The following is a 20,825-nucleotide window of genomic DNA, read 5'->3' as shown; positions in this document are numbered from 1 at the left end:
GTTGGCAGGAAAAAACTAACCAAGCTTTCACAGAACAATTCACAGTTTATTTGATTGTCTGTGAAACAACTCATGGTTTGTAATTATTTTTACTCAATCAATTACAAAATCATAAGTTTTAACTCTTTTATCATTTGAAACAATTATCAGAGGAATCGTTAATCCTTCTCTCCCATTTCTTGGGAAGAAATAAGCAAATTATTATACGCATATCGCTCTCCTCCACTAAGAGCTCAGAAATGAAATTTAGTTACACAAGGTATTTTGGGCAGATCACTATTTCCTAGCCCAAGGATGAAGAATTGGTGACAATTTTTTTCTGAACAACCACCATCACCCATGACCAATGGCTATGCCAGCTGGGTCTGAAAGGCGTTGAATTCTAACATCCAGAGAGCTACGTGTTCCCAAGTGAAAATTTCTACCTAGACATCCCACATCAAAGCCCAATCCTTCAGCTTTTATTATGTTTTTGACTTGTATAAAAACCATTACCTATGACTAGGCTAGAGCTGACTAAGAAACCAGCAGCAAGGGAAAACATGGGGTCTGAGATGTCTAGAATGCAAATGAAGAATATGAAGTTAATGAAAAATGCAGAGTAGACTGCCAGATTCTGTAAGAACCTAGCGTTCTCACTGAATACAGTTCTATGCCTTCTTGGTAGTTCCACCACTCTCAGAGGTTTTTTTGGGGGACGGTAGAGGCCCTTCTCTGTGGCAGCCTGTAAGCTGCAGAATTCCCTTCCCAAAGAGGTGTGTATAGCACCTTCATTATATAGTTTTTATCATGTGCTGAAGATGCACCTATTTACCCTGGCCTTTGACACTTGATACATAAATATTTTAGGACTCATCCTATTCTTGTGATTGTAATTTGTTTTAAACTAATTTTAATGTTGTATTTTAAATTGCTGTGAATTGCCCTGAGACCTTAAGGTGAAGGGCAGGTAATAAATGAAAATAATAATAAGCATTACATGTTGTCATAGAAATGGCCTTAGATTAAGAAATGATAATAACCCTATTTGAGCATTCACCTTAAGGCAATTACAATTGTTTGAAGGGGGAGACTGCACCCCCTCTATTGTCATCTCTGTTGCCCAGCCCTGCCACCCTCCAGGTAATGGAAGGGCAACATCTGAAGCAGGGGGCTTGTTCTACATAGGTATGCTCCTGTTCCAAAACATACAACTCTAATTCTCCGTTCCACCTAAAGCCAAGGAAGCTGTCCTGGTCCTAAACCGGTGCCTGGCATCAGTGATGGACTGGATGAGGGTGAACAAATTGAAATTAAATCCAAACAAGACAGAGGTGCTCCTGGTTAATCGAAAGGCAAATCAGGGAATAGGGATTCAGCCTGTGCTGGATGGAGTTACACTCCCCCTGAAGACACAGGTTCGCAGTTTGGGTGTGCTCCTGGACTCAGCTTTGAACTTGGAGGCCCCGGTCTCTGCAGTGGCCAGGAGTGCTTTTGCCTAGCTAAGACTGGTGCGCCAGCTGTGCCCGTTCCTGGAGATGCCTGATTTGACTATGGTGATGCATGCCTTAGTTACATCCCATTTAGATTACTGTAACACGCTCTACGTGGGGCTGCCTTTGAAGACTCTTCGGAAACTTAAACTGGTACAAAGAGCTGCAGCCAGAGTGCTAACTGGGGCTGGTTACAGGGACCATACAACCCCCTTGTTACGACAGCTCCACTGGCTGCCAGTTTGTTTCCAGTCACAATTCAAAGTGCTGGTTTTGACCTATAAAGCTCTATATGGCCTAGGTCCAGGCTATTTGTCATCTCCCTATATGAGCCTGCCCGGGCCCTGAGATCCACAGGAGAGGCCCTTCTCTCAGTCCCAACACCTTCGCAAGCGCGATTGGTAGGGACGCGAGATAGGGCCTTCTCGGTGGCTGCCCCCAGGTTCTGGAGCTCTCTTCCTAGGGAAGTACGAATGGCCCCTTCCTTGCTATCCTTCCGTCGGCAGGCAAAGACTTTTTTATTCCCGACAGGCTTTTGGACTAGAAGATGTTTAAGATAGGGCCTCATAAGGTCTGTTGTATTGTTCTATGGTCCTATTCTTAATGTTTTAAATTGTCTTAGTATCTTAAGTGTATGTTTCATGGTTTTAATGTCGCGAATAGTTTAATTCTATTTTAATTGTATATTTTTGTATGTTTTTTTTACCTATGTGTAGTTTTTATTTGTAAGCCGCCCTGAGTTCCAGTTTTGGAAAAGGGGTGGGGTAAAAATAAAGATTCATTCATACGTTCCCTACAAGCATAGGCCAGGTGTTCCACTTCAGACTTTCCCCTCCCACGTGTACAGGGCAGTGTGGTCAGGCAACAGGGACATGACATAGGGAGTGGGACTAATGAGGGCAGCCCCACTCTTTGCTGTTAAGCAATTATGTGAGAGTAAAGACCCAAAGAGGGCTTTAAACAAAACTTACTGCTTCTAAATTCTGACAGTATCTGTGCCTGCATTTGGCTGTGCAAGGCATTTGACTGTGTTTACAGTCTCAGTGCAAGATCCAGAATAGCACAGATCAAGAAATAGATAATTCACTGAAGTTGCAGACAAACCAGATGTTCAACTACCTTTTATTCCCCCATCCACTTTCCAAAGAAAACTGTAACCAGAGTGGTATCTGGCTGGGAAATAACTATTTTTAACTTATTTTAATTTTAAGCACAATACCAACATCTGAAAACCTGAAGCTGTCTAGCACCTTGCTATTCTTTAAAGATATGCCAATTAGCAGTACTGAAACCCAATTTATCTCTGTTGGTTTTCACCAATCAAAACAGGCATGAAATCAATTCAGAAATGCCCACCTGCATTGCCTGAAGCACATGGTATGCCTCAGTGGGTTACACAGACTGAGACTAATCCAAACAAATATCTCCAATAAAGCATAGAGGTTTCTATTTGAGAAAAAAAATACAACCAGTTGTGTCTGTAAGTTCTGTAATAGCAAACAGGTTACAAGTCAGGTTAGGAGAGTTTGGAAGGTGGAAGGCAAGAGACCAGATTTACCCAATTGGTTCCCAAACAAAATAACTCTGCCAGTGGCCAGAGATGATGGGAGTTGTAGTTCAACAACATCTGGAGGATGAAAAGTTCCCCACACCTGGTCTAAATAAGTCAGGTTTGCATAAAGTTGTGAAGCAAAGAAACATGGGGAAAAACTAGAAATGCAACAAAACATTTAAAATTGACTGAAATGTGTATAAAATTAAGTTGCCTTAGTATCATTAAACTAAGGTGGCAGTCTTAAGCAGCACTGCATACACCAAGCTCTCCCTGTCTCCACTAGATCTGTCTGCCTGCATTATAGACAAGACAGTAATTCAAATGCAGCAGCAGCATTTGTGCTATTTTAATTTATCTGCATAAGAAAAACACACTCTCATTTACAAATACATGAATCTGAAAATGTCAAATATGTATTAGTAGTTAATTTAAAAGTTAGAACTTGAATATTGTCTTTTATCATTGAACTTTTTTTAAGGATGCCATGCCCTGCTGCTCCAAAACAGTTTTACTCATGTTAACTACTAAGCACAACAACAGTACTGTTCTACAGCATTTATTTCCTTGCAGTAAAAGTGGACTGAATTCCACACATGCTCTTACTAGGATTGTGTAAGCTTTAAATTGCTTATCAATGAAGAAAGTGAAATTTGATCTGCATGCATGCTCAGAATAGAATGGGTACAATTTTCCATATTCTTATGGTCTTATTGAGCATGTATAGCTGTTTTACAAAAGTACAAAGTTTATTTATTTCCAAGACAAAGTGATTTTCCTTTTACTGTATCTGATTCAATTATTTCTAGAACTGTTAAACCATTGTGTTCTGCAAGAAACACTTTTTCCTCTATGCCTCCTTCAAATTTGCTGATGGGAAACTTTACTGATATAGAGCAACAAAACATTCTCTAGAAATCATTTTAACAATTATTGGGCACATAGTACTTCATAACTATCAGTTAATTATACAGTTATAAGTACATTACATAATCAGTTGCCTTGACACCAGTTATGCTTAATCCATGTGCTATGCGTGTTAACTTGAGGCACCCACAAAAGCTTCAGGTTTTTACAAGACTGTCTTCAATGAGTGGTATGTTCATTTCACCTCACGATATTTTCAACTGAAAGATGTATTTTAATTGAATTGTTGCTTATACTTCATATTTCTCAAAAATATATATTTTTTATCAACAGTAAAAGTACATCAAGTACTGACTTAGTTTTTCAAGATCTTTGCTGACTTTCTTTTTACAACAAATTTACTGAATTACTACATACAATAGAGATGAAGTAATAAAAGTCTCAAACATAGCTTATGCCATGCTGGAGTAAATAAATTTCAGTTTGGCTATTTAAATATTTGCACTGAATATTGACTGAAAAGAACATTCAAAACTTTGAATCACTACATTTTTTCATACTATTTCCTGTAAAAACAACTACAGTGATGGAATGTTCAATACTGTTGAAACATCTGAAAGAGTCAGCTGGATCTCTCAGCCATGAATTTGAACTGAGCTCAGAAACACATGCAAACTCCTTCCATTATTCTTAACTACAGTTCTTGATGGCAGAAGACACTTTATGCATTCATCTATTTGGACTTCTGTCTTTAAAACAGTTTACTTACGTTTTACTTCATTATCACAAAACGGAAACTAGATTAAAAAATAAGGTTGTATTCAACTAAATCATACTCAAGAGTAAACCCACTGAAATCAAGAGTAAACGCACTGAAATCAAGGGACTTTAGGCATGCCACAACTAACCTGATCCATTGATTTCAATTGGTCTTTTCTGAATAGGACTCCAGCTGTAACCCTAACCCCACTTACCTGGCAGTAAGCCCCACTGAATTCAATAGGTCTTACTTCTGAATAGACATGGTCAGAATTGCATTGTCAGATTTATTTATTTATAAATATTTGTATGCCACTATTTCATTTAAAAACATCAAAGCAGTTTAAGTTAAAATCAGATATTATTCACTATCTTCAACCAACAACTATTTTAAAGTAGGCTTAAATATACCAGCAATTATTTGCTAGGCCAAAAATCACTAATGAAAGATTGGAGGCCTCCCAATTTCTATGGCATTTCCTTATGCACACCTATCCTCAAAGTAGTAATGTGGTGAAATTCCTAGCAAGGTATGCCCTCTGAGCCCTAATCAGAAATTTATTTTATGGTTCAGCTTGAACTAGGTATGCCAAATATGAAGCTCTCCACTTCCAGTGGCTCTAGTCAATCAAGGTGGAGGGAAACCATAAATTTTCTCAACACAAAAGAGTTTTAAGACTAATACAACAGAATAAACACAACATTCTACTTTTTATACATCTGCATAACTGGAATGTTTTTCCTCTAGTTCGTATTAAGGTTATGATGTGTTACACTACACTTTCACCATAAAACATGGTCTGGACAAGTACAGCGTCTTCATGTGTGTCATTTTTGTATGTGGGGATCTACTCCATGTAGGAAAATGCCATGTATGAAGCAGCTATTAGATCATGTGCATATAGAAAAAAGCACATATGAAGAAGCTGTATCTCCAGTCCATGGTTTGTGGAGAAAGGATAGTGTAACACATCACAACAGCAGAATCCTAACTTTAATATTACTAGCAGGACCTATATACTTACAGCAAAAAAACCCTCACCCCATACTTCATAGATCATTGTGTATATTTGCCCACCATATGGGGAAAATATCACATATAATGCATATATATGTCAAAGAATCAATGAATATCCAAGAATATGAAGCATGTGTCCAATAATCAATGTGCTGCCATGTCACTTGTTACTTATGGGTTCTAAGAACTGCAGCTTCTGTTTGAAGAGTATGTTTCTAGCCTTCCTGATTACAAAGATACATTTGAAAGTGTGCAAGCTACAGTGCTGAAAGAATAGGAAACAAGGAGGTATACAAGAGGACTAAACCAAACAGGTTTTTTAACTAAAATGTTCTCTTAAGTTTTTTGAAAATACTAAATTTAACAGTGTATTTCAGAGCAAAGCTAAATGACTTTCAGTTATAGTCCAGTATAACCCAAGATCACAAAAATTATATAATCATACATTATATATACGGATAAAGTACCCCAGAAACCCACCTATTCTAACTTGAAAACTCTCCTATTACAATCCTAATAGTGTAGGGATTGGTTGCAAGAATTCAGTAATAAGAAAACATGCTATGTACATCCTCAAAAGTAATGTTTATACCACTTCATAGGTTCCAGGGATACAGCTTGGAAGAGTTTTTGCAGGGCTCAATACTCACTCAAGCTAAGCCTTGAGCCATTAGCTTATGATACATTTCTGATGCACTCGTCTATGCTGAGTAAAGGGCCAACATCTTGGCTAGCCCTACTCAAATCTGAAGTAGGGCTAAGAGCTGAAAAGTTTGCTCTGTGCCCTCCAGTGTCAATACTCAACTCTTTTGATTCTAATAGGTGGTTCATGACAGATGCTCTTGGAGGTCGCTGATTCATGGGGTCGCCATAAGTCAAAGGCGACTTGGAGGCACATAACAACAAAGTAAAATTTACAAGTAGAATTTACATTGAGCAAGTTATTAGGCTCTTTCACCTATATTAAGTGATGCCATTTTAAACTTTTCATCACATTGTCATTTAAGACCGATCTGAAAAGCAGCAGAAGCAACAATTCACTGTTTCCAGTCTCAGGATAAAAATATTACATTTCCACTCAAAAATCAAAAGCTGAAATACTTTGCATTTTTTATAAGTACTACTTAAATTACAATTGATAGCACCTTCCCTTCTAACTAATAAAAATGAGTTTTGATTTTACAGAAACTGACTCAAAAGGAAGGGGCTTATGTTTCTATGACAAAGAGAAATTGGCTCCTGGAACAAGGGCATGGGGGGGGGGGCTGGCTCCCTGGAGCACTCTACATTGCAACATTTTGATGCAGGTCCTGCTGATTACAGAAAATACATACAGTATTATACAGTATTTTCTGTATTTCATACTATGGCAAACAAATGTCAGGAACTCCAGCAGCTACTGCAAGCATACTCAGGAAGCATTCCATTAGTGGTGCTCACTTTTATAAAGAAAATAAATGTAGATGGTACATATTATATTCTTAGTTAACACACAGTATTCGCATGCCCTACCTAGAGTTGGGCAAGAATTTTGCTAAAATTGAACTTTGCACTGGACTTCCTGATAGCCTGCAGGTTCGCTATCTTTGCAGACCAACCCTGAATTCTGCAAGTTTCCCTGGCTTTTCCAGATACTGGGTTTTTTTTAAAAAAAAATGCATCAAACTTTGTTTTGCTAATGTGAAACTGGTCTGCCTGCCTCTTTGCTCTGCTAACTTGAAACTGGCCAGACTGTATCTTTGCTTTGCACACTTGAAATTGATTAACATGTATGTTTGCTTTGCTAGTGTTAAACTGACTAGTCTGTGTGTTTGCTTTACTAAAGTTAAACTCACAAGCCTGGGTCTTGCAGCCTGTGCCTGCTTTGCTCAGCCTGCTCCTTGCTTGAAGCCCAAGTCTTTGATTTGCTCAGCCTGTGTCTTTGCTCTGAGAATGTGACATTGCATGTTTGCTTTGCTAACATAAATTGACAAGCCTGTGTCTTTGCTTTGCTAACCTAAAATTGGTGAGTCTGTGCCTTTGCTTTACATTAAAGTCATCTCTCCCTTTCTCCCAGGGCTAGGGAGAAGGATCCAATAACATTAAGGAGGGGGGGAAGGTACTGGATGGGTGGGTAGGCGGGTACTGGATGGGTGGGTAGGCGGGCACTGGACAGAGAGAAATCTGCTTTCCTTTCCTTTCCAAAAGGAAAACATTGATAACATCGTTTTTCAGGAGGGGAAAAATCAGAACGGTAAAAGCAAAGGATCGTGGAAAAATAATTAACCCAAAACCAAACTGTCTGCCAGTTCAACAGAGTGCAATTGAACAGGCACCAACAAGCGGATTCCATCCCTAGCCACAGCCAATACACACTAGACCAGGTGCTTTACAGTGTCTACATCCACAAATCTTAAAACAAGGAGTACAGCATTCACTACTGCTTTCTTCTACAACTTTAGTCCCTCTTAAAATGACTTCCAAACATTTGCAGTTTAGAAAACGAAAACCAATGTTCATTTTATCAAAAGCAGTCCCAATTTTACCCATCCAGTATCAGACAAAAAAAAAGGTGACATTTTAACTATGGTTCATCAAAAGTAATTGTTGAGAAGTTCACTTATATGGCTTTTACCAACTGTTGAACTCTTCCAAAAAACACACTTGATCTAGCAGCATGATAAAAGAAGCAAACCAGCTGTTCCAACAAATAGAAATCGTTTTTAGCTAACTAAAATTAACCTGAAGAAAATAATAACATCCAAAAATATAGGCACTAACCCAATATAAATTTGAAGCAAAGCTTTTTACCCATAAGTAAGACCACCAAATTTGGTACATACACAATGGAACATCTCTAAATAATATGAATTCCAAAAAATTCCATAAACTCTGTCCTTGTGCTATGGGATTTAACAAAGTGAAGGAGAGCAGTCCGGTGTTGCTGGTTCCAAACCTTTAAAAAAAGGTAGTAAGCACATACATTAAATGGGCCAATTCATATCCAACACAAAGGCTAAATAAGTCAGAGCAAAGCCTCAGGCTTGTGTGCGCCACCCCACCCCCCAGCTTCTGCCACGTGGCAGGGACAGGGTTTGACATTTAACTTTCAAATTCTGGTTAAACAAGCCAGTTTCATAACCCATGGTTTGAAATTGGCTTGTCTGAAAACTGGCCAACAGCCCAGGATTCTTTGAAAGTGAAACTAAGCATTAGTCAAGTTCTTCTCCTAGCCATGTGGATAGAGGAAAGGGAAGAGGGCAGCGCATGAGCTAGAGACGTCAACACAGCTCATTCTAGCACATATACATAGAACTAGATCAACAGATTTTTTACATAAAACTCAAATATATGGCTATATACCAGACAGTGTAAATGCATCAAGTCTTGGTTATGATGGATCTCTCAGCCATGGCATAATTTCCAGACTGCCAGGTCAGGATGGGGACAGGCCTAGGGCTCTGCTTTCTGGTGGTTCATGTGCACTGGGGGACTAATGCTCAGCCCCATTACTGCTATTCTGGGAGTTTCAGCATGATTCCATTCTGCCTTCTATAGTATTTAACATCTACATTAAACTGCTGGGAGAGGTTATTGGTGGGGTTAGGGCCATCAATATACTGATGACACCCAATTCTTTACCTCCTTGACATCACAATCCAAGGGATCAGTGGAGGCTCTTAACAGGTGTTTAGGAGCAGTGAAGGAATGGATATGGGTATATAAGAGGGAAGACTACTGGTCAGAAGGAGAGCTGAATCAGGAACGGAAGTTGGACGGGGCTGTACTTCTCTTGAAAAATCAGTCTGGGGGTGCTTTGTTCCTAGATGCAGATATAGCAATCGTGGAATGCTTCTGGTTCATGAAGAAAGCTGATCACACATACCTTAGGCTGCATCCAGGCTGGATTACTGCCACATACTCTACTTGGGGCAGCCCTTGAACAGTGCTTGGAAACTTAAGGTGGTGCAGAATGCGGAAAGTGCTAGAGATTATATGACTCCTATTATATCAGCTGCTTTGGCTGGTTCACTTACCAAGTCAATTTAAGGTTTTGATTATTATTCAGCTCAGTTGATCAGATCTTTGGAGAGACCATGCACCACATCTCAGCACAAACTGAAGTACACCTGGTAGAAACCCAGAACAAGGCCTTTTCCACTGTGGTGTCCAAACTCTGGAATTCCCTGCCTTGAAAGGCTTGTATGCCCCCATCCTTGATGACTTTCCAGTGCTTAATAAATACCATTCTGTTTTGCAGGACTTTTGGACTATGACTGTCCAAAATACTGTTTGAATACTTTTATTTTGTATTGTTTTTATTTCTAAATCTATCAATTGACATATTATTACACATATTGAACATGCCTTAAATGAAACAGGTAATGTGGACTATTTTAATAAATAACCAACCCAAACTTTCTAGATCAAATCCAGACATTGGGAGTAAATGGAAGAAACTGCTTGTAGCAGAAGAAAGGAAAAAACACAACAACCTCTTGCCACCTCTCCAAGGCCTCCCCAGATCCAAGACCATGGCCTTCATACACTGACAACAGGTGCAGTATTACATCCTCTGAATGGATTCTGGATCCTAAACTTGGGTTCATATCCCAACTCTTTCACAAACTGATCAGGCGACCCAGCTCAAGCCTCACCTCCTCACCAATAAAACAGGACCATCACCACTTTAACTCTCAGGCTTATTCCTAGCAGAGATCTTCAACCAGTCCAGACCAGAGACCCACCTCTGACTCCCAACCAGGAACGTAGAACCCACTTTCACATTTTATTGATACTTAATAATGCTAACATCTCTCAGCATATCATACACTGGGATATTGTTGTGCTATTCTTTTCAATACAAGTGAACTAATATTTCATGTATTGTTGGTCCAACGTTTGAACCCTATTAGTAGTTGTAGCATCTCTTTTATTTCTGGGGGCTCTTTTCAGTGAAGCCTATGGCTGATATTGTGCAAGTATAATCACTATTATGTCTGCATTTTTTCTTACAAAAAAAGCCTTTCTATCACTTCCTTGCTTTCTATAACTTTCACCCCCTCCTTTCTTTCTCTGTCACCTGATGGTGTCTTTTTCTCTCTCTACCTTCTTGCACTTTTCCCCACCTGCCTAGTCTTTGTTCTCTTTGTCACCTCATTGCACTTTCTCAGTCATTTCTCTTTTGTCGCTACCTCTTGTCCCACCTTCTTTCCTAATCCATTCTATCACCAGCTATCTGGCCGTTGCTTCTTTCTGTCCACTCATGCCTTCTTCCACATTCTCTTTACCTTCTTGAACATTTCTATCCTCTTTTCTTGTCTACTTCCTCTCACCTGCTGATACTGCCTTTCTGTCTCCCTCTCACTTTCCTTTTCACTTTCTTCAACCTTGTACCACATTCTTTGCCTCTTCAATTCATCTCTCTGTGACTCTTGCCCCCTCCTAATGTCAACTTGCTTGAAATCAAAATGATTTCTGAGGAAGGTTCATTACCCTCAGAACCTAACAGAGGTGACAGATGGTCTTTGTTGCCCCTTTGTTGGATAATGAAGTTTGAACAAATTCCCCAGATTCTCCCACACTGAAGCAACATACAGTTGGTTCCAAAACAAAAAGAGGTTTTCCTTTTTAGTTTGCAAACGCGTTGCCATTTTTACAATTATTTTTAAATAGCAACTGGCTAAAACTAATTTTTGTTTCAAACCAACACTGAAATATTAAAGTTGCAGTCCTGTGCGTACTTACTTGAGAGTACGTATTTATCTAATTAAAATAAAAGGGCCTTACTTCTGAGTAGATATGCATATTTGCTTATTCACTTAATTAACGTTAACCAAGGTTCTCCCTCCCTGGGGAGCAGAGTCTTTGTTCCCTTTTCTGCAGTTTCCCCCCTTTTTCTGTCACCTTCTAAATGGATGCCTTTCTATCCTTCTTTCACATCCACCTGCCTATCTGCCCTCTCCTTTTGTGTCAACTGGCCTGAAATCACATGTACAGAAAATGAATCTTAAGGTTCAATACCCTCAGAACCTAATATAGGCAGCAATTGTTTGCTGATGTTCTAAACAACTTAATTTGGAACAAGTCCCATAGAGATGAGCAGTCAGTGAGCAGGATGGATGGATGGGTAGTCAGGGTGTAAGCAACCATTATAGCGCAACCATAACTATTCAGAAGGGAGCCCCACTTGGTCCCTGTGAGAGAGGAGACCCTGGAGACTGGAACAGGGGTCCCTGTGAGAGAGGAGACCCCGGAGATTGGAACAAACGTGGAACAGGAAAAAGATTTGGAGTCTATGGACTTTAGAAATAAAATCCATTGTTTGGAACTCAATGTTATCTCTGAAGAAATTAATGAAGATTCTAGAGATAAAGTTATCAATGGCATGGATAATCTTCTGGACTGGAATGATGTGATGGAGCCCAATATAGAGAAAATTTATGGAATTAGCTGCAGCCATGTAACAATGGAAAAACTTTCAAGAGATGACCCAGTGTATTTTGAAAAAAAGAACAGAGATATGATTTTACAGCAGTATTTCAGCAACCTATTCAGAATGGATGGCAAGAAAATATTTGGGATAGAGGTAATTCCCATCAGACTCTTACTATATGACTATGGCTTTGACAGCAAGATTATTATGGAATACTGATAATGGAAGATTGGATACTGAAATTACTGGACTTAACAAGACTACTGAAGATGGAAGATGGAAAATGGAACTAATAGGGATAATAGAACAATGGCTACTGAAATTACTGAACCTAACAGATTCTGATGTGATGGATTAATTGAAATGTTTATTTTGACTATGGTTATGACAATAAGATTATCATAATTAGTAATGAGATGGATTAATTGATATGCTTATCTGGAAAAAAAAATTGATAGATATATTTCTTAAAGAATTGAAACCTCTCTTTGACTTTTTGTGGAAAGAATAAAGTAATGTTTATGAGATTTGATGATTAAGTAAGATAACTATTGGAGGAAAGTGATTTTATAATATGACTTAAGAGACAGGATTGTTATATATTATAGACTTATAACTGATCTGATCTTTGACAAATGGGAAGTCAATATTTTACTCTTTATTTTTTATTTTTATTTTTTTTTTTTTGTTTAACTATTTTTGATTTTGTTTTTTGTCTTTGAATGTTTTATGATTTCGTCTTGTATGTTTTATGAAAATTTGAATAAAAATTATTGAAAAAAAAAAAAGAAGGGAGCCCCACTTAATTCAATGGCATTTACACCCAGGTAAATGGGATTAGGATTGCAATTTTACTCTTAAATAAAAGCTGCAATAATCCTATGATACTTACTCTCAACTAAACTGATAGCAATCCTAAGCACACATTTATCATTTACCATGGGTGAACCCCAGCAAACTTACTCCCAAAGAAGAATACAAAGAGAATGCACTTCCTCCATGGTTGGAAGTAGTATGCTTCTAAATACTAGTTGCTGGAAACCACAGGAGAGAAGAGTGCTCTTGTGTTCATGTCCTACTTGTGGGCTTCTCATATGCATCTGCTTGGCAACTGTGAGAACAGGATGCTGGACTACATGGACCACTGGCCTGATCCAGCAGGTTGTTCTTATGTTCTTAAAGCATCTGACTGTAAAGTTGCCACAATCCTACCAGGCACATTTACTTGGGAATAAAGTCCATAACAGAATATTTGAGTCTGCTCAAAGCAGCACAGTCTCTATACGTGCACCTTAAACTGGGAATAAAAAAATAAATAAAAGCCCTACCGTGGCTGAATACTTACTCCTCAAGTAAACCTTCTCAGGGAATCAGGCTGTACAACAATGGAAACTCGGGGATAGGGGGGAGCAGAGAGATATAAAACCACCAAGGGGACTGGGCTCTAGGTAGACTTCACAACCCCTCCCCCCAATATTTTAGTCATGCTTGCCCATTCAGTTCAACTGAAATGACCACCACCGTCCAAGAAAATTGTGCACCAGAATAACAGTCCTTACTAGTGAGTAAACCCTCATGATGCAAGGCTAGAGAGGTCTCTAGAACTGGGGAAGCCTGGATTTACTCCTCTCTTGAGTGACCAAGAGCGCAATCAACAGAAACAATTCCAGCCCCTCTTTTCTATGGAGAGGTGCTCCATCATGGTTCTAGGCCTCCCGCCACAACCCGCTCTCCGTGACACAGTGAGACACGTGATTCAGCAAGGCCACCAACATCAGATGGTTAGCCTCTTCCCAACCCAGGCAGCATGCTCCCACCAGGGGGTTGGGGGGAGGAGGCAGCGGCAAGGCTGGGCCACAGTGGGAAGGAAAGTCGTGTAAGAAAAGGGAATAAAAGGCTGCAGCCTCCAGACTTGACTGGAAGGTTTGCATGGAGGTGACAGCTTTGCCACGAACCATATGCTGTGGCCTTACGTCCCACCTGTGGGTCCCGAACCCCTGGTTGAACATCAATGCCTAGACACAACAGTACTAGCAAAGCACTGTACAAAAGCGATTCCACAGGACTGTCACCGCTGAGGACCGTTTTGAGCAGTCCCGCCTGTAGCTTCAGGATTACCTGGTAGCCTTTTCCCTCCGTCGAGAAAAAGAAGGCCGAAGTGGGCCCAATCTGGGCAGGGGGATACTCAGTCCCTATCAATCAGGCCTCTGGGCCGAGTGTCTTGTAGGAAAAAGAGCAAGCCGCCACCAGGCCCACTTCGGCGGAGTCAGTCTTACCCTTCTTCTACACCGGCTTCTCCACCGCCGCCTACAGCCGCCGCCACTACCTCCCGCGCCGCCGCGTCCAACCGGCAAGGCGGGCACCTCCAAGCCGCCGCCGCCTCCTCCTCCCACCGTCACCGGGGGAGGGAGGAAGGGGGGGTCCGTGCTGGTGCTGCTGTTGTGGCGGACAGAAGAAGGGAGGGCTCGGATAGGCGGGTGGGTGTCTTGCAGGCGCCGCTCCCGACCTCGCTTGGAACCGTTCCGGCTTCACAGTCGCTCCCGTCCCTCCCCCTCTTCCACCTCCCTTCTCTCGCTGCGCGTCCCAGCCAGCCGAGTCCCAATCAAAATAGTGTCACACAATATGGCGGCCACTCCAGTTGTCAAGCATCGCGAGATCTTGCCCGAGGGTTAACGGGATAGCTGTGAAAGGAGGAGGAGGAGGAACCAGATGCAAGAAGAAGAAGGGCGGAGGGAATCTCCTCTTGTTGCCTAGGTAACGGATAGTAATGCTGAACAGAGCAGGGGTCAGTTTGACAGCGGTATGGCCTTTCACGGCCACCCCCAGAGAGAGCACCAAAAGGGCGGCTCTGTCCTTTCGGCATGGTACTGCCACCCTATTACTCACAGGGAGAAGCGCAAAAGTGTCCAAACCTGAGCGAAACTTGCAAGAGAAAGAAGGGGCAAACTATTCCTTTTCGCCACCGTTCTGTAAACGGCTATGATTTTACCATAAATCTGTCTACGCCTTTGAAATTATGTGCTTTTCCCCACTTCCTCCTCCTGGCTAAATTCTTATTTCCCCGTCAAGTAATTTAAATCTAGACTAGAAAATGAAGGGATTGGAGCTAGAATAACACTAGCGGAGTGTCCGCTATAAAAACAAAACAAGCAAACAAATTAGCTTGCATACTCTCAAGCGCACTTACTTTACATTAAGTAAATCTGCAATCCAATACACACTTACTCTGGGAGTAAGTCCCATTGAATCCAATGGAGGTTACTTTTTAGTAAACATGTATTGAATTGCAGCCTAAGTCAAGTATGACAGAGCAAGCCAGTTTAGCTAAGGAGGAAGCTATTCATATTCATACAGACTCTAATGAAACTATTCATACTGATGAAACTTTTAAATGTCACATTTCCCCCCCCCCCAATAGTTGCTCATTCCAAAGCAGCAAAGAAATGCTTTGAGGTGAGAATAAGACACAGAGGTCAATAACTACAGTATTTATATTATTGACAACATAACATCCTATAACACCATATGGCAAAGGTTCTATTTCTCATTGCTATCCTACACTATAAATTGCCTAAAGTCCACTTCCTAACTTTATTTGGATTTTTATAGAGTTGATTGTTTATACAAAGGGTAACTCCAAGAGTTCAAAGGGGAATTTATATATAAACATTTCTATTTGAATTTGTTTATTCACTTAATTTATTAATTTCTATTAATTTATTATTTCTATTTGAATTTATTTATTTACTTTGATTTATTATTTGAGGCAGTCTGTAAAGACAGAAAAACTGTACAAGCAAATATTGGTATTTTTATTATTCCTTTATGTGCATGCCTTAACATCTGGATTTTATTGGATGATAAAAAAGTTAAAACCTAAAAAAATGCTTTGAGAGGCATCCTATTAAATTGTTCTCTGATGAGTCATCATCAGTGCCATTGAAAACACAGTTACTGTCTGCCAGGAATATATATAATTAAATGACCTATACATCTGTGCTACATTCCCCTCACTTGCCATGTTTTCTCCTACTCATGATCCCTCTAATAATCCCTTTCTTGAACTCTCCTCACATAATCACACAACCTCTCTTCCAGACACATACCCCAGCCCTCCAAATATCAGGAACAAAAAGGAAAAGACCATCCCACCACAGAATCTGCAAGTGTACTGAATATTTCCTAATCTGCAAGGAACCTGCCCCTTCCTACAAAATACACAAGTGCAGTTCCCACTAACCAGATAACAGAATAATAGCTTTTGCCCTTGTGCCACCTTCAAAGGGGCAACTCTTCCTTTGGTGTTGCTTCACCACCATAGCGCATATCACCCCTTCAGTTCTCTCGCTGCAGAAATCCAGGCTTTTCTCAGCCAGCTGATGATGATAATTAGGCAAGGAGCAGGTTCTTCTGGCAGTGTTGTTCTCTCTTGGCATTTCCTAGCATGACATCAAATGCAGGAAGGCAGATGTTAGGAAAGCACTCACTCCACAGCTGTCAAGGCTGATGCACTTCACCAGGGCTGATTACCTGCTTCTTGTTTCTTAGTAGCCCCATTATGGCTACAATCCTGTCTGAACTTGGCAGCTGAGTTCCCTGTTAAAATGAGTGATACAATATGTATTGTTACAATTAGAAAGTATCCATTGGGCAGCAGCTATGGAGGATTATCCCCATAAACTAAATTAAACAGCGTAGAACTGTTTTTTAAAAATACTACGTAGAAGAAAAGCAGTGGTACCACATCTGCATGAATTCAGGTACTGGCAACATGATGAATAATTTCAGGTGAATATGACAAATTTTAAAAAATGAAAACCCAGTAACACAAGGGAAAGATAATATGATTATATTAGTATTACTGTTGATTTAAATAAAATAGAATCTTTAGACCAGATTGTATGATAGTTACTGGGTTTGGGTCTAGACCCAAAGATTATATTTTAATTCACATTCAATAGCATGTTTTTGTAGCTACTTTAATAACACACCTGTAGTTCTTGATACAGAAACATTTTAATGGCACACTGTACCAGGCATGAACTATTCTGGTTTGGATTATGGCATGAAAGGAACAGAGAAATTGTGGACACTTTATTTCTATGAGATTGCTGTCAGTGACAGGAAGGGGTTTAAGCAAGAAACTCCTGATAGCAGATGAGTTGATTTGATAAGGTAAATATACTAAGTAATTATTTCTTTCTGAACATTGCTGCAGAAATTGGTTTACATGTGTGTAATTTCTTTGAGCTACTTCCAAAGATCAAATAAGGAACAGGTTTGAGGCTTTAAACTTAGTTGACAGAGAACCAGAAGAACTATGGACTGAAGTCAGGGACATTATCAGGGAAGAATGCAAAAAGACAATACCTCTAGTTAAAAAGAGAGAAAGACCTCAATGGATGACTGAAGAAACTCTTAAAATGGTTAAAGAGAGAAGGAAAGCAAAAGCAAAAGGAGATAGAAACATGGTCAGAACCCTAAATGCAACTATACAACGACTAGTACATAGGGACAAAGAAAACTATTACAATAGTTATTGTATAGAAATAGAAAAGGACAACAAAATGGGAGGAACAAGAGCCCTATTCCAAAAGATTAGAGAAATAAAAGGGAAATTTAAACCACAACTAGAGATGTTGAATAATCAACAAGGGAACACACTGACTGACCGAAATGAAATAAAAGGAAGATGGAAGCAATACACTGAAGAACTCTATAAAAGAGATGCAAGGATGACAGATTCATTCACAGAGGAACCATATGATGAAGAACCAGAAATTTTAGAATGTGAGGTGAAAGCTGCTCTTAAAATTCTTGGAAGAAACAAATCACCAGGAATAGATGGCATACCAATAGAGTTGCTACAAGTTACTGAGACTGAATCTGTCCAAATTTTGACAAGAAATTGTCAACAAATATGGAAAATTAAACAATGGCCACAGACTGGAAATGTTCAATATATATCCCACTTCCAAAGAAAGGGGATCCCAGAGCATGCAGTAATTATCCAACTATTGCCTTAATATCCCATGCAAGTAAAGTAATGCTCAAGATTCTACAACAAAGGCTCTTACCATATATGGAACGAGAAATGCCAGACGTCCAAGCTGGATTTAGAAAGGGAAGAGGCACCAGAGATCATATCACAAACATACGTTGGATAATGGAACAGAGCAAGGAATTTCAGAAGAAAATCACCCTGTGCTTTATAGACTACAGCAAAGTCTTTGACTGTGTAGATCATGAAAAACTATGGAATGCTTTAAAAGAAATGGGGGTGCCACAGCATCTGATTGTCCTGATGCGCAACCTATACTCTGGACAAGAGGTACTGTAAGGACAGAATATGGAGAAACCAATTGGTTCCCCATCGGAAAGGGTGTGAGACAGGGGTGTATTTTATCACCCTATTTGTTTAATGTGTACGCAGAACATATCATATGGAAAGCGGGATTGGACTAAGATGAAGGAGGTGTGAAAATTGGAGGGAGAAACATCAATAATGTAAGATATGCAGACGATATCATACTACTAGCAGAAACCAATAATGACTTGAAACGAATGCTGATGAAAGTTAAAGAGGAAAGCACAAAAGCAGGACTACAGCTGAACGTCAGAAAGACTAAAGTAATGACAACAGAAGATTTATGTAACTTGAAAGTTGACAATGAGAATGTTGAACTTGTCAAGGATTATCAATACCTCGGCACAGTCATTAACCAAAATGGAGACAATAGTCAAGAAATCAGAAGAAGGCTAGGACTGGGGAGGGCAGCTGTGAGAGAATTAGAAAAGGTCCTCAAATGCAAAGATGTATTACTAAACACCAAAGTCAGGATCATTCAGACCATGGTATTCCCAATCTCTATGTATGGATGTGAAAGTTGGACAGTGAAAAAGGCGGATAAGAGAAAAATCAACATTTGAAATGTGGTGCTGGAGGAGAGCTTTGCGCATACAATGGACTGTGAAAAAGATCAATAATTGGGTGTTAGAACAATTATACCAGAACTGTCACTAGAAGCTAAAATGATGAAACTGAGGTTATCCTACTTTGGACACATAATGAGAAGACATGATTCACTAGAAAAGTCAATGTTGGGAAAAACAGCAGGGAGTAGAAAAAGAGGAAGGCCAAACAAGAGATGGATTGATTCCACAAAGGAAGCCACAGACCTGAACTTACAAGATCTGAACAGGGTGGTTCATGACAGATGCTCTTGGAGGTTGCTGATTCATAGGGTCGCCATAAGGCGTAATCGACTTGAAGGCACATAAAAACAACAACTTCCAAAGAACGAGTCAGTTATGGTGCTACTATTGCAAACTTTGAGGAGAGAGATTTGAATGTACCTATTTAGATCCCAGTGTCAGGGGAAGGAGAGTAACATATGGAATGTTCCTGTCAGAGGTGAAGATCAACAGCATTTACACAGCAGCACTACCACAGAAGTGCAGGGAAGATGGGGTAGCTTGCACATATTATGAACAGGTGCACATGGTATTATTGCCAGCCCCACAGACCAAAATGTTGTATTGCGGGGATAGGAAAGCATCATGTGTACAAAGTGTTGGGAAACAGTACAACTTTTGCAGTGGGGAGAATGTACAAGGAGAGTATAACATTGTAATCTGGCAAAACTCTGTGGAAGCCTTGATATAAAGTCAGTCAAAGTTACAACCCTTCAGGCAAAGCATGCTAAGTTGAAACCTAAGAGTGAAGACTGATTTTACCTAAAATATTTATGTATAATGTAAATTGTAGATATTTTGGCAAAGGGGAGGCCTATGATAAACAACCAGTGCCTGGTAAAAGGCCAGGTACAACACCTGATTCTGCCATTGACCTGGTTCACATGTCACATATTAAACTATATTTAAAACAATATATGGTTTAAATGGTAAACCACCTTAATACCTCTTACCATTAAAACCTTATGAATAGACTATCCAAAATGCAACACAAGATGGTGCTGGAAGATGAGACCCCGAGGTCAGAAGGCACTCACTGAGCTACTGGGGAAGAACAACAGACAAGTACGAGTAGCGCTGTGACTAGTGATGCAGCTGGGTCAAAACTGAAAGCCCAGAGGCTGATGTGCACAGATGAGAAAGGAGAGTCCAGAGTTGTAGGAGGTACACAATAGGAACATGGAATGTGAGAAGCATGAACCAGGGAAAGTTAGAAATCGTCAAGCAAGAAATGGAACATATCAGCATTACAATATTTAGCATGAGTGAATTAAAATGGACGGGAATGGGACATTTTCAATCAGGCAACTACAAAATAGTTTATGCAGGAAATGAGAAATCAAGAAGAAATGGGGTTGCTTTAATAGTGAGAAGTGATGTAGCAAAAGCAATTAGGAGCTATAACACAAGGTCTGAGCAAGTTATATCAATGAGATTTCATGGGGAATCTATTAACATAACCATCACCCATCATTCAGACCATGGTATTACCAATCTCTATGAAAACAATGAAAAAAGTGGATAAGAGAAAAATCAACTCATTTGAAATGTGGTGTTGGAGGACAGCTTTGCGCATACCATGGACTGCGAAAAAGACAAACAGTTGGGTGTTAGAACAAATTAAACTAGAACTATCACTAGAAGCTAAAACAATGAAACTGAAGTTATCATACTTTGGACACATACGTAGACATGATTCATTAGAAAAGACAATACTGCTGGGAAAAAGAGAAGGGAGTAAAAAAAAGAGGAAGACCAAACAAGAGA

The 20,825-nt window shown here is 39.8% G+C and overlaps 1 protein-coding gene across 3 annotated transcripts in view; it reads right to left on the bottom strand.

The window, feature by feature from the left end:
* TAB2 (TGF-beta activated kinase 1 (MAP3K7) binding protein 2) overlaps positions 1-14,757 on the bottom strand; it is a 79,329-nt gene extending 64,572 nt beyond the window's left edge. For 2 of the 3 annotated variants that reach the window (XM_061624083.1, XM_061624082.1), the window contains exon 1: positions 14,360-14,756. The gene's annotated coding sequence lies outside the window, so the exon portion shown is untranslated. Of the gene's footprint in view, positions 1-14,359 lie in introns of all 3 variants that reach the window. The other variant, XM_061624085.1, reaches the window with a different exon arrangement.
* Positions 14,758-20,825: the final 6,068 nt, after the last annotated feature.

Source organism: Rhineura floridana, chromosome 4, assembly GCF_030035675.1.
Source record: "Rhineura floridana isolate rRhiFlo1 chromosome 4, rRhiFlo1.hap2, whole genome shotgun sequence".
NCBI lineage: Eukaryota > Metazoa > Chordata > Lepidosauria > Squamata > Rhineuridae > Rhineura > Rhineura floridana.
The sequence above is the reverse complement of the archived record's forward strand: the minus strand, read 5'-3'. Positions and strand labels throughout refer to the sequence as shown.